Genomic DNA, 10093 nt, shown 5'->3' with positions numbered 1-10093 from the left:
AGCTCTCCTGGAGGTACTCCCAAAGCCTTTGCAAAAGGTTTCTGGGGAGTGCAGCTTTATTGCGTTCTCCATGGACTCTTTACCACGGCAGCCCAGTAGCACGTAGAATCATAGAATCATAGAATATCAGGGTTGGAAGGGACCTCAGGAGGTCATCTAGTCCAACCCCCTGCTCAAAGCAGGACCAATCTCCAATTAAATCATCCCAGCCAGGGCTTTGTCAAGCCTGACCTTAAAAACTTCTAAGGAAGGAGATTCTACCACCTCCCTAGGTAACGCATTCCAGTGTTTCACCACCCTCCTAGTGAAAAAGTTTTTCCTAATATCCAACCTAAACCTCCCCCACTGCAAATTGAGACCATTACTCCTTGTCCTGTCCTCTTCCACCACTGAGAATAGTCTAGAACCATCCTCTCTGGAACCACCTCTCAGATAGTTGAAAGCAGCTATCAAATCATAGAATCATAGAATATCAGGGTTGGAAGGGACTCCAGAAGGTCATCTAGTCCAACCCCCTGCTCAAAGCAGGACCAATTCCCAGTTAAATCATCCCAGCCAGGGCTTTGTCAAGCCTGACCTTAAAAACCTCTAAGGAAGGAGATTCTACCACCTCCCTAGGTAACTCATTCCAGTGTTTCACCACCCTCTTAGTGAAAAAGTTTTTCCTAATATCCAATCTAAACCTCCCCTCATTCTTCTCTTCTGCAGACTAAACAATCCCAGTTCCCTCAGCCTCTGCTCATAAGTCATGTGTTCCAGACCCCTAATCATTTTTGTTGCCCTTCGCTGGACTCTCTCCAATTTATCCACATCCTTCTTGTAGTGTGGGGCCCAAAACTGGACACAGTACTCCAGATGAGGCCTCACCAATGTCGAATAGAGGGGGATGATCACGTCCCTCGATCTGCTTGCTATGCCCCTACTTATACATCCCAAAATGCCATTGGCTTTCTTGGCAACAAGGGCACACTGCTAACTCATATCCAGCTTCTCGTCCACTGTCACCCCTAGGTCCTTTTCCGCAGAACTGCTGCCTAGCCATTCAGTCCCTAGTCTGTAGCTGTGCATTGGATTCTTCCGTCCTAAGTGCAGGACCCTGCACTTATCCTTATTGAACCTCATCAGATTTCTTTTGGCCCAATCCTCCAATTTGTCTAGGTCCCTCTGTATCCTATCCCTCCCCTCCAGCGTATCTACCCCTCCTCCCAGTTTAGTATCATCCGCAAATTTGCTGAGAGTGCAATCCACACCATCCTCCAGATCATTTATGAAGATATTGAACAAAACCGGCCCCAGGACCGACCCCTGGAGCACTCCACTTGACACCAGCTGCCAACTAGACATGGAGCCATTGATCACTACCCGTTGAGCCCGACAATCTAGCCAACTTTCTACCCACCTTATAGTGCATTCATCCAGCCCATACTTCTTTAACTTGCTGACAAGAATACTGTGGGAGACCGTGTCAAAAGCTTTGCTAAAGTCAAGAAACAATACATCCACTGCTTTCCCTTCATCCAAAGAACCAGTAATCTCATCACAGAAGGCGATTAGATTAGTCAGGCATGACCTTCCCTTGGTGAACCATGCTGACTGTTCCTGATCACTTTCCTCTCATGTAAGTGCTTCAGGATTGATTCCTTGAGGACCTGCTCCATGATTTTTCCAGGGACTGAGGTGAGGCTGACTGGCCTATAGTTCCCAGGATCCTCCTTCTTCCCTTTTTTAAAGATTGGCACTACATTAGCCTTTTTCCAGTCATCCGGGACTTCCCCCGTTCGCCACGAGTTTTCAAAGATAATGGCCAATGGCTCTGCAATCACAGCCGCCAATTCCTTTAGCACTCTCGGATGCAACTCGTCCGGCCCCATGGACTTGTGCACGTCCAACTTTTCTAAATAGTTCCTAACCACCTCTTTCTCCACAGAGGGCTGGCCATCTATTCCCCATGTTGTGATGCCCAGCGCAGCAGTCTGGAAGCTGACCTTGTTCGTGAAGACAGAGACAAAAAAAGCATTGAGCACATTAGCTTTTTCCACATCCTCTGTCACTAGGTTGCTTCCCTCATTCATTAAGGGGCCCACACTTTCTTGGCTTTCTTCTTGTTGCCAACATACCTGAAGAAACCCTTCTTGTTACTCTTGACATCTCTTGCTAACTGCAGCTCCAGGTGCGATTTGGCCCTCCTGATTTCATTCCTACATGCCTGAGCAATATTTTTATACTCTTCCCTGGTCATATGTCCAACCTTCCACTTCTTGTAAGCTTCTTTTTTATGTTTAAGATCCGCTAGGATTTCACCGTTAAGCCAAGCTGGTCGCCTGCCATATTTACTATTCTTTCGACACATCGGGATGGTTTGTCCCTGTAACCTCAACAGGGATTCCTTGAAATACAGCCAGCTCTCCTGGACTCCTTTCCCCTTCATGTTAGTCCCCCAGGGGATCCTACCCATCCGTTCCCTGAGGGAGTCGAAGTCTGCTTTCCTGAAGTCCAGGGTCCGTATCCTGCTGCTTACCTTTCTTCCCTGTGTCAGGATCCTGAACTCAACCACTAATTCTACCCGGTTTGTGAGCAGCAGGTCAAGAAAAGCGCCCCCCCTAGTTGGCTCCTCTAGCACTTGCGCCAGGAAATTGTCCCCTACACTTTCCAAAAACTTCCTGGATTGTCTATGCACAGCTGTATTGCTCTCCCAGCACATATCAGGAAAATTAAAGTCACCCATGAGAACCAGGGCATGCGATCTAGTAGCTTCTGCGAGCTGCCGGAAGAAAGCCTCATCCACCTCACCCCCTTGGTCCGGTGGTCTATAGCAGACTCCCACCACTACATCACTCTTGTTGCACACACTTCTAAACTTAATCCAGAGACACTCAGGTTTTTCTGCAGTTTCGTACTGGAGCTCTGAGCAGTCATACTGCTCCCTTACATACAGTGCTACTCCTCCACCTTTTCTGCCCTGCCTGTCCTTCCTCAACAGTTTATAACCATCCATGACAGTACTCCAGTCATGTGAGTTATCCCACCAAGTCTCTGTTATTCCAATCACGTCATAATTCCTTGACATCACCAGGACCTCCAGTTCTCCCTGCTTGTTTCCAAGGCTTTGTGCATTCGTATATAAGCACTTGAGATAACCTGCTGATCGCCCCTCATTCTCAGTATGAGGCAGGAGCCCTCCCCTCACAGACATTCCTGCCTGTGCTTCCTCCGGGTATCCCGCTTTCCCACGTAGTCTGGAATCATTGCATAAGAAAACATGGCAGCGTGTGGTCCCAGTGTTTGCTGGCATTTAAGTAACATCCATTCTTTATCTCTCTGTGTTATCCTCAGGAGAGTGATATCATTCATGGTCACCTGGTTGAAATAGGGGAATTCTATTCAGAGGACATTCAGAGGTGGCCGTTCCTGCTGGGCTGTTTGCCTGTGGCTGAAAAGAAATCATCCCCGCTATTAGCCACATGGTGGGAGGACGGGTGAAGTGATCATCCCAGAGAATTGGGTGTGGTGCGGGGTTAGTTGGGTTTGTACTGCATGTTAAACCGAAAACATCAGCCCCTCCTTTTAAAAGGCCAATGTGTCTTTTTCAATTTTAATCTCCCTTTTTTTCCTCCCACAGCTGCAAATGTTTCAATGCTGCCACTAGCATCTCCGTCCCAGAGGCTAGCGTAGATAAGAAGGCAGAAAAAATGCACTCACGATTAAATGTTTTCTGAGCTCATGCAGTCCTCCTGCACTGAAAGAGCCCAGCAGAATGCGTCGAGGCAGACAATGTCAGAGTCCAGGAAAGCACAAAATGAACGTGAGGACAGGAGGGACGCGCGAGAGGATAGATGGCTGGAGCAACAGGAGAGGTGGTGGCAGCGTGATGAGAGGAGGCAGGATGCAATGCTGAGGCTACTGGAGGATCAAACTGATGTGCTCTGGCTTATGGTTGAGGTGTGGGAAAGGCACAGACCGCCACTGCAGCCCCTGTGTAATCAACCATCCTCTTCCCCAAGTTCCATAGCCTCCTCACCCAGATACCCAAGAACACGGGGCGGGGGAGGGCCCTCCAGGCATCCAACCACTCCACCCCAGAGGACTGCCCAAGCAACAGAAGGCTGGCATTCAATAAGTTTTGAAGTGCAGTGTGGCCTTGTCCTTCCCTCCTCCCCTGCCCCACCCCACCCGGTGCTTCCCTCCTCCCCCATCCCTCCTGGGCTACCTTGGCAGTTATCCCCCTCTTTGTGTGACGAATTAATAAAAAATGCATGAATTTAAAACAACAATGACTTTATTGCCTCTGCAAGCGGTGATCAAAGTGGGGAGGGGAGAGCGGTTGGCTTACAGGGAAGTAGAATGAACCAAGGGGGCGGGTTTTCATTAAAACAAACAAACAGAACTGTCACACCGTAGCCTGGCCAGTCATGAAATTGGTTTTCAAAGCTTCTCTGATGTGCAGCACACCCTGCTGTGCTCTTCTAACCGCCCTGGTGTCTGGCTGCACGTAATCAGCAGCCAGGCAATTTGCCTCAACTTCCCACCCCACCATAAACGTCTCCCCCTTACTCTCACAGATATTGTGGAGCACACAGCAAGCAGGAATAACAATGGGAATATTGGTTTCGCTGAGGTCTAACCAAGTCAGTAAACTGCGCCAGCATGCTTTTAAACGTCCAAATGCACACTCTACCACCATTCTGCACTTGCTCAGTCTATAGTTGAACAGCTCCTGACTACTGTCCAGGCTGCCTGTGTATGGCTTCATGAGCCATGGCACTAAGGGGTAGGCTGGGTCCCCAAGGATAACTATAGGCATTTCAACATCCCCAATGGTCATTTTCTGGTCTGGAAAGTAAGTCCCTTGCTGCAGCTGTTCATACAGACCAGAGTTCCTGAAGATGCGAGCATCATGTACCTTTCCCGGCCATCCCATGTTGATGTTGGTGAACCGTCCCTTGTGATCCACCAGTGCTTGCAGCACCATTGAAAAGTACCCCTTTTGGTTTATGTTCTGGCTGCCTTGGTGCTCCGGTCCCAAGATAGGGATATGGGTTCCGTCTAGCACCCCACCACAGTTAGGGAATCCTATTGCAGCAAAGCCATCCACTATGACCTGCACATTTCCCAGACTCACTGCCCTTTATAGCAGCAGCTCAGTGATTGTGTTGGCTACTTGCATCACAGCAACCCCCACAGTAGATTTGCCCACTCCACTTTGATTCCCGACTGACCAGTAGCTGTCTGGCGTTGCAAGCTTCCAGAGGGCTATCGCCACTTGCTTGTGAACTGTGAGGGCTGCTCTCATCTTGGTATTCTTGCACTTCAGGGCAGGGGAAAGCAAGTCAAAAGGTTTCATAAAAAGTGCCCTTATGTATGTGAAAGTTTCGCAGCCACTGGGAATCATCCCAGACCTGCAACACTATGTGGTCCCACCAGTCTGTGCTTGTTTGCCAGGCCCATAATCGGTGTTCCATGGCATGAGCCCGTCCCATTGCCACCAGGATGGCCAAATTGCCGGGGCCCATGCTTTGAGAGAAGTCTGTGTCCATGTCCTCATCACTCTCCTCACCACACTGCCATCGCCTCCTCGCCTGCTTTTGCAGGTTCTGGTACTGCATATACTGCATGATAATGCACGAGGTACTTACAATGCTCATAACTGCCACGGTGATCTGAGCGGGCTCCACGCTTGCCATGGTATGGCGTCTGCAGCAGAGCAGGAGAGCAGAGTGGCAGCGGAAGCGGTCGTTCAATGATGGTGGTTTGCAGACCTACTGCACTGTCTGCTGCCAGGACACAACAGCTGAGCGGGCTGCATGTTTGCTGTATTATGGCGAGACAGGAGCAGCCGAGCAGAGTTGCAGCGGAAGCAGCCCTGCGAGACCACCAAGGGAGCAGGAGAGGAGAGTGGCAGCGGAAGCGGTCGTTCAATGATGATGGTTAGCAGTCCTACTGCACCGTCTGCTGAGAGCAGTATGGTGCCCGCATGGAAAAAAGTGCAAAACGATTGTCTGCCGTTGCTTTCACTGAGGGAGGGGCGACTGACCACATGTACCCAAAACCACCCACAACAATGTTTTTGCCCCATCAGACATTGGGAGCTTAACCCAGAATTCCAGTGGGCGGTGGAGACTGCAGGAACTGTGGGATAGCTACCCACAGTGCAATCCTCCAAAAGTTAACGCTAGCCTCGGTACTGTGGATGCACTCCACTAACTTAATGCGCTTAGTGAGGACACACACAATCGACTGTATAAAATCGCTTTCTAAAAATTGACTTCTATAATTTCGACCTAATTTTGGTTCAAGCTGAAGTTCAAGCAACCTAACATTCTACTGTGCCCAAGGGCACTCAGAGGGATTAGACAAACCTGCAGTGTTCAGACCAGTCTTAGGCAATGGCTACACTATGCAACTTTTAGCAACATGGCTGTGCCGCTACAGCCGTGCCGCTAAAACGTGCGCAGTGTAGCTGCTGTTTGTTGGCAGGAGAGAGCTGCCTTGCAGACAAAAAACTTCCACCCCCCACAAGTGGCAGCAGCTTTGTCAGTAGGAGAGCGCTCCTGCCACAAAGCGCTGTTCACAGAGGTGCTGTTCGTCAGTAAAATTTTGTTGTTCAGAGTGGGGGGAAGGTTTTAACACCCCTGAACGACAAAAGTTTTGCCAACAAAGTGCCAGTGTAAACAACATCTCAGTCTAGAGCAGTGTCCCTGCTTCCTGGCCTTGCTTTGCTGGCCTGCACAATGAACTAGAAGTGTGTGGGTGGGGGAACCTAGTGCACAGTCTGCCTAGAATTAGAGCTGTTTGAAAAATGCTATAAGTTTTGTGTTAAAAATATAGATCAAAGTATAAAACATGCATTTCGTTTGAATTTTTTTGCAGAACTTTTAATTTTTCCCAGCAAAATTAAAACCTGAAAACCAACAAAAATTGTAGGTTTTCTTTTTTTCTGTTTTTTAAAAAAAACCTCCTTTATCTTTATCTTTTTCTACCACTGGAAAAAGGTGGAAAAATAGGAGAGAAAGGAAAGTAAAATCCCCAAAATGAAAAAAATGATTTTTTTAGTTTTGTGGCCAAAAAACCTGCAAAATTTCAACCAATCAAAAATTTCAATCCAAAGTAAATGTGTGTTGGTCAAAAAGTTATTTTGCACAAGAAAAAAAACCCAGTTTGACAAAAAAAAATTCTGTCATCTCTTTATGGAGGTGGGAAAAGATTTCACTGTGTACACATCATGCATGTAGGCACACCCTATAACGTATATAATCCATATGTACACAGAGGACTCTATTGTTATTCAGTTTCTCCTTTCTGCTTCCCACACAGGTGTTTAATTATAGTTTCAAACGGCCCATGGACCGTGATGTTTGGGTTCTTTATCTCATCAGCCACATGCTTTCACCGAAGCATTTTTTTCCTAATAAATTCTCAATAGCTTATCAGTAACAAGGCTCTAAGCTATGCAGAGTTTTGAATGACTTGTCCTGTTAGGATATTAACAAGGCAGGCTGTCAGAAATCTTTTGTTTTGCTTATAGCAAAGGTCGGCCTTTACTTGGACTCTTCAGTAGCAAAGCCACTGCACTGTTCACTGGGCTTTTACTTTTAGGTTTTCCAGGTATTTGACAGAGGGAGATCCTATGGGGCCAGCACTGCACAGCTGTCCCAAGGCTACATAAACATTTTTGCCAAGGATTGTGAATCCTTTAGTGCCCCATAGCCACCCTCTTCTTGCCAGGTCACAGTGTCACAAGGGAGCTTACCCAGCAGGAGGATCTGACGAAAGAGGAGCAGAAGCACACTCAGTACAACACGCATGGTCCTGCACTGCTATTGGCACAGCCACGTCCATCTGTCCCTGTGTCCTACATGTGCGTCCTGGAGCCAGTCACCTGCAGGGAGGAAGGGAGAGAGAAGAGCACAACACTCACTTGGTTACTCGTGCCAAATGCAAATAGCTGAGAGGACTGGAAACCAGGACTAGTGAAACACAGCCAGAAAAGAGCAAGACGGCTGGGGAAGGCATGCCCATGTCACGTGCCTCTGTGTCTGTGGTTGCCACCTACCCCCTGCAGGCACAGGGCTCACAAACCAGCAAGCCATGGTGAGGAAGCAACCACTGGTGGTGAGTGACTCACCGACTGGCTTGCCATGAGTCACACACACAGGTCTGCAGCAAGCACCCTTGCTGCTGTGTGTCACCCAGAGGCAGGCTAGCCTTCAAGCCGCACGGGCCCAGGGATGGCTGATGTGAGGCCAGACACATTCCAGCCCTCACCTTTGTGATTTGCTGTGTGGAGCCTGCTCCTGTCTGCCTAGAGCTGCCCATAGGACAGAAAGTGTATCCTAAGGAAGAGACGAGCAGTGTGGAGTCTGGGCTGCTGCTGAGTCAGGTGTGAGGTAGCATGACAATCCTCAACAAACTTCTCCAGGTGGCCTGCAAATAGTTATAGCAGAGAGGAATTCCCAAGCAGCTCAGGGTTGGGCAGAGCTAAGGCTTTCCCATACATAACAATGTTACAAACCAAAGGTTTCTCTCTCAGGACCTGCCAAAGCTAGAAATAGGGGGTGGAGAGTGGAGTGCAGCGGGGAAGATACTGTTGTATGCAGTTGGGGCTCTGGCTGCTGAGCTGGATCCCTGCAGCAGAGAGGAGCCTTGGGCAACCACATTCCCCATGATTTAGCATGCTGGGGCCTGAAGCTCTAATCACCATTGCTGCAAACTCAGCAGAACCAGTCCTGTGACGGGGATGCGAGTCTGCAGTGATCTGGGCATGTGCTGGGGAAATTGCTTCCTCCTTGCCAAAGTGATGGTTCAAAGGCAGAGCAGAGCTAAGGGGGAGGGAATAAAGATATGAGACCCCCAGCCCTGTGATGGCTTCATGACACATCCCCTGGTGCAGCGACACACTTTGGAAAAGGGATTAGGCTGTTTACACCACACAGTGCGAAAGCAAAGAAACCACTTCAAGCCAGGGGGTTTGGCAGCACCCTCCCACCTCACCCCCCGCACCTAGGCCCCTGCAGTATGTACTACACACATTTCCCCAGGTCTTTGGAGAACAAAAACAGCTCTGTCAAAGCAGGACCTGAGTTACTGGCAAGACAGTCCTTTACATCTGGCTCCCTCCCTCCCCTCACATACCTGAGGACAGATCCTTCTCTGTCTCATCTGTCTCTCTTCCAAGCGAGCAGCCCCCACGGCTGGGCTCTGAGAGGCTTTGGGCGACAACTTGCCACAACTGCACCGAGTGACTTTTGCGGTTCATGTCCTTTTCCTGGTTTCTTCTCTCTTCTTTTCTTCCTTCCTTGTTGATGGTTTCATGCATGGCTCAGGCGGACAGAGTGCTAATTCTATCCACACCATTGCCTCCCTCTTTTGGGTCAGCAGTGCCCTCAGGAGGTGGTGAATCAATACAGCCTAGCCTAACATTCTTTGTTGTATTTGTCAAATACAATGGTGGCTGCCAGTTTCACTTGCTAATCTGGCACACCTCTCAATAGCACTGTAAGGTCAAAGCAAATATTTATGGCACATGCAGAAGGCTACAGCACAGCAAATCCTCAGTCTATTAACTCTTTAATACTGCCTAACACTTGAGCGTGCTTGAATGTGTCCAAGCAGGAATTCATTTGGAAATGCATCTTCATTCTAAAGGTAAATGACATTTTTTTATTTTATTAAATGTGTGTGTTTAACAAGACAGAGAGTTTTCAGTTGGACCAGTGAAGAGTTTACAATACCTTGCTTGTGATTCCTGGCCAAAACCATTCTAAGAGCTGTTCAACATTTTTTGCCCTTAAAATTTGCTGTATGGTGTTGCTGCCCTGTTCCACCCCAGAGATGGCTGTGTCACGGACTCACAGGTCGTGCCCATTCTTGGCCCCATACGGTCCCTGGGGGGAACCCCCTTCAGTGTGACAGCCCCTCCTGGGGGTCCACTCTCTCTCAGGGGTGAAGCCCCTCCGCCTCCTGGAACCACACCACTCCGAGCCTTAGCACGCCTGTCTCTCACTGTGGGTCCCCTCAGGGAGTCCACTTGCTCTGGACCCCTGGGGCCTCCACTCCCAGAGGGAATAATGGAACCCTGATCTCTAGATCGGAGTGA

This window comes from Lepidochelys olivacea (assembly GCF_965140295.1).
Source record: "Lepidochelys olivacea isolate rLepOli2 genome assembly, chromosome: 9".
In the NCBI taxonomy this organism is placed as follows: Eukaryota; Metazoa; Chordata; order Testudines; family Cheloniidae; genus Lepidochelys; species Lepidochelys olivacea.
Note: the sequence above shows the minus strand (reverse complement) of the source record.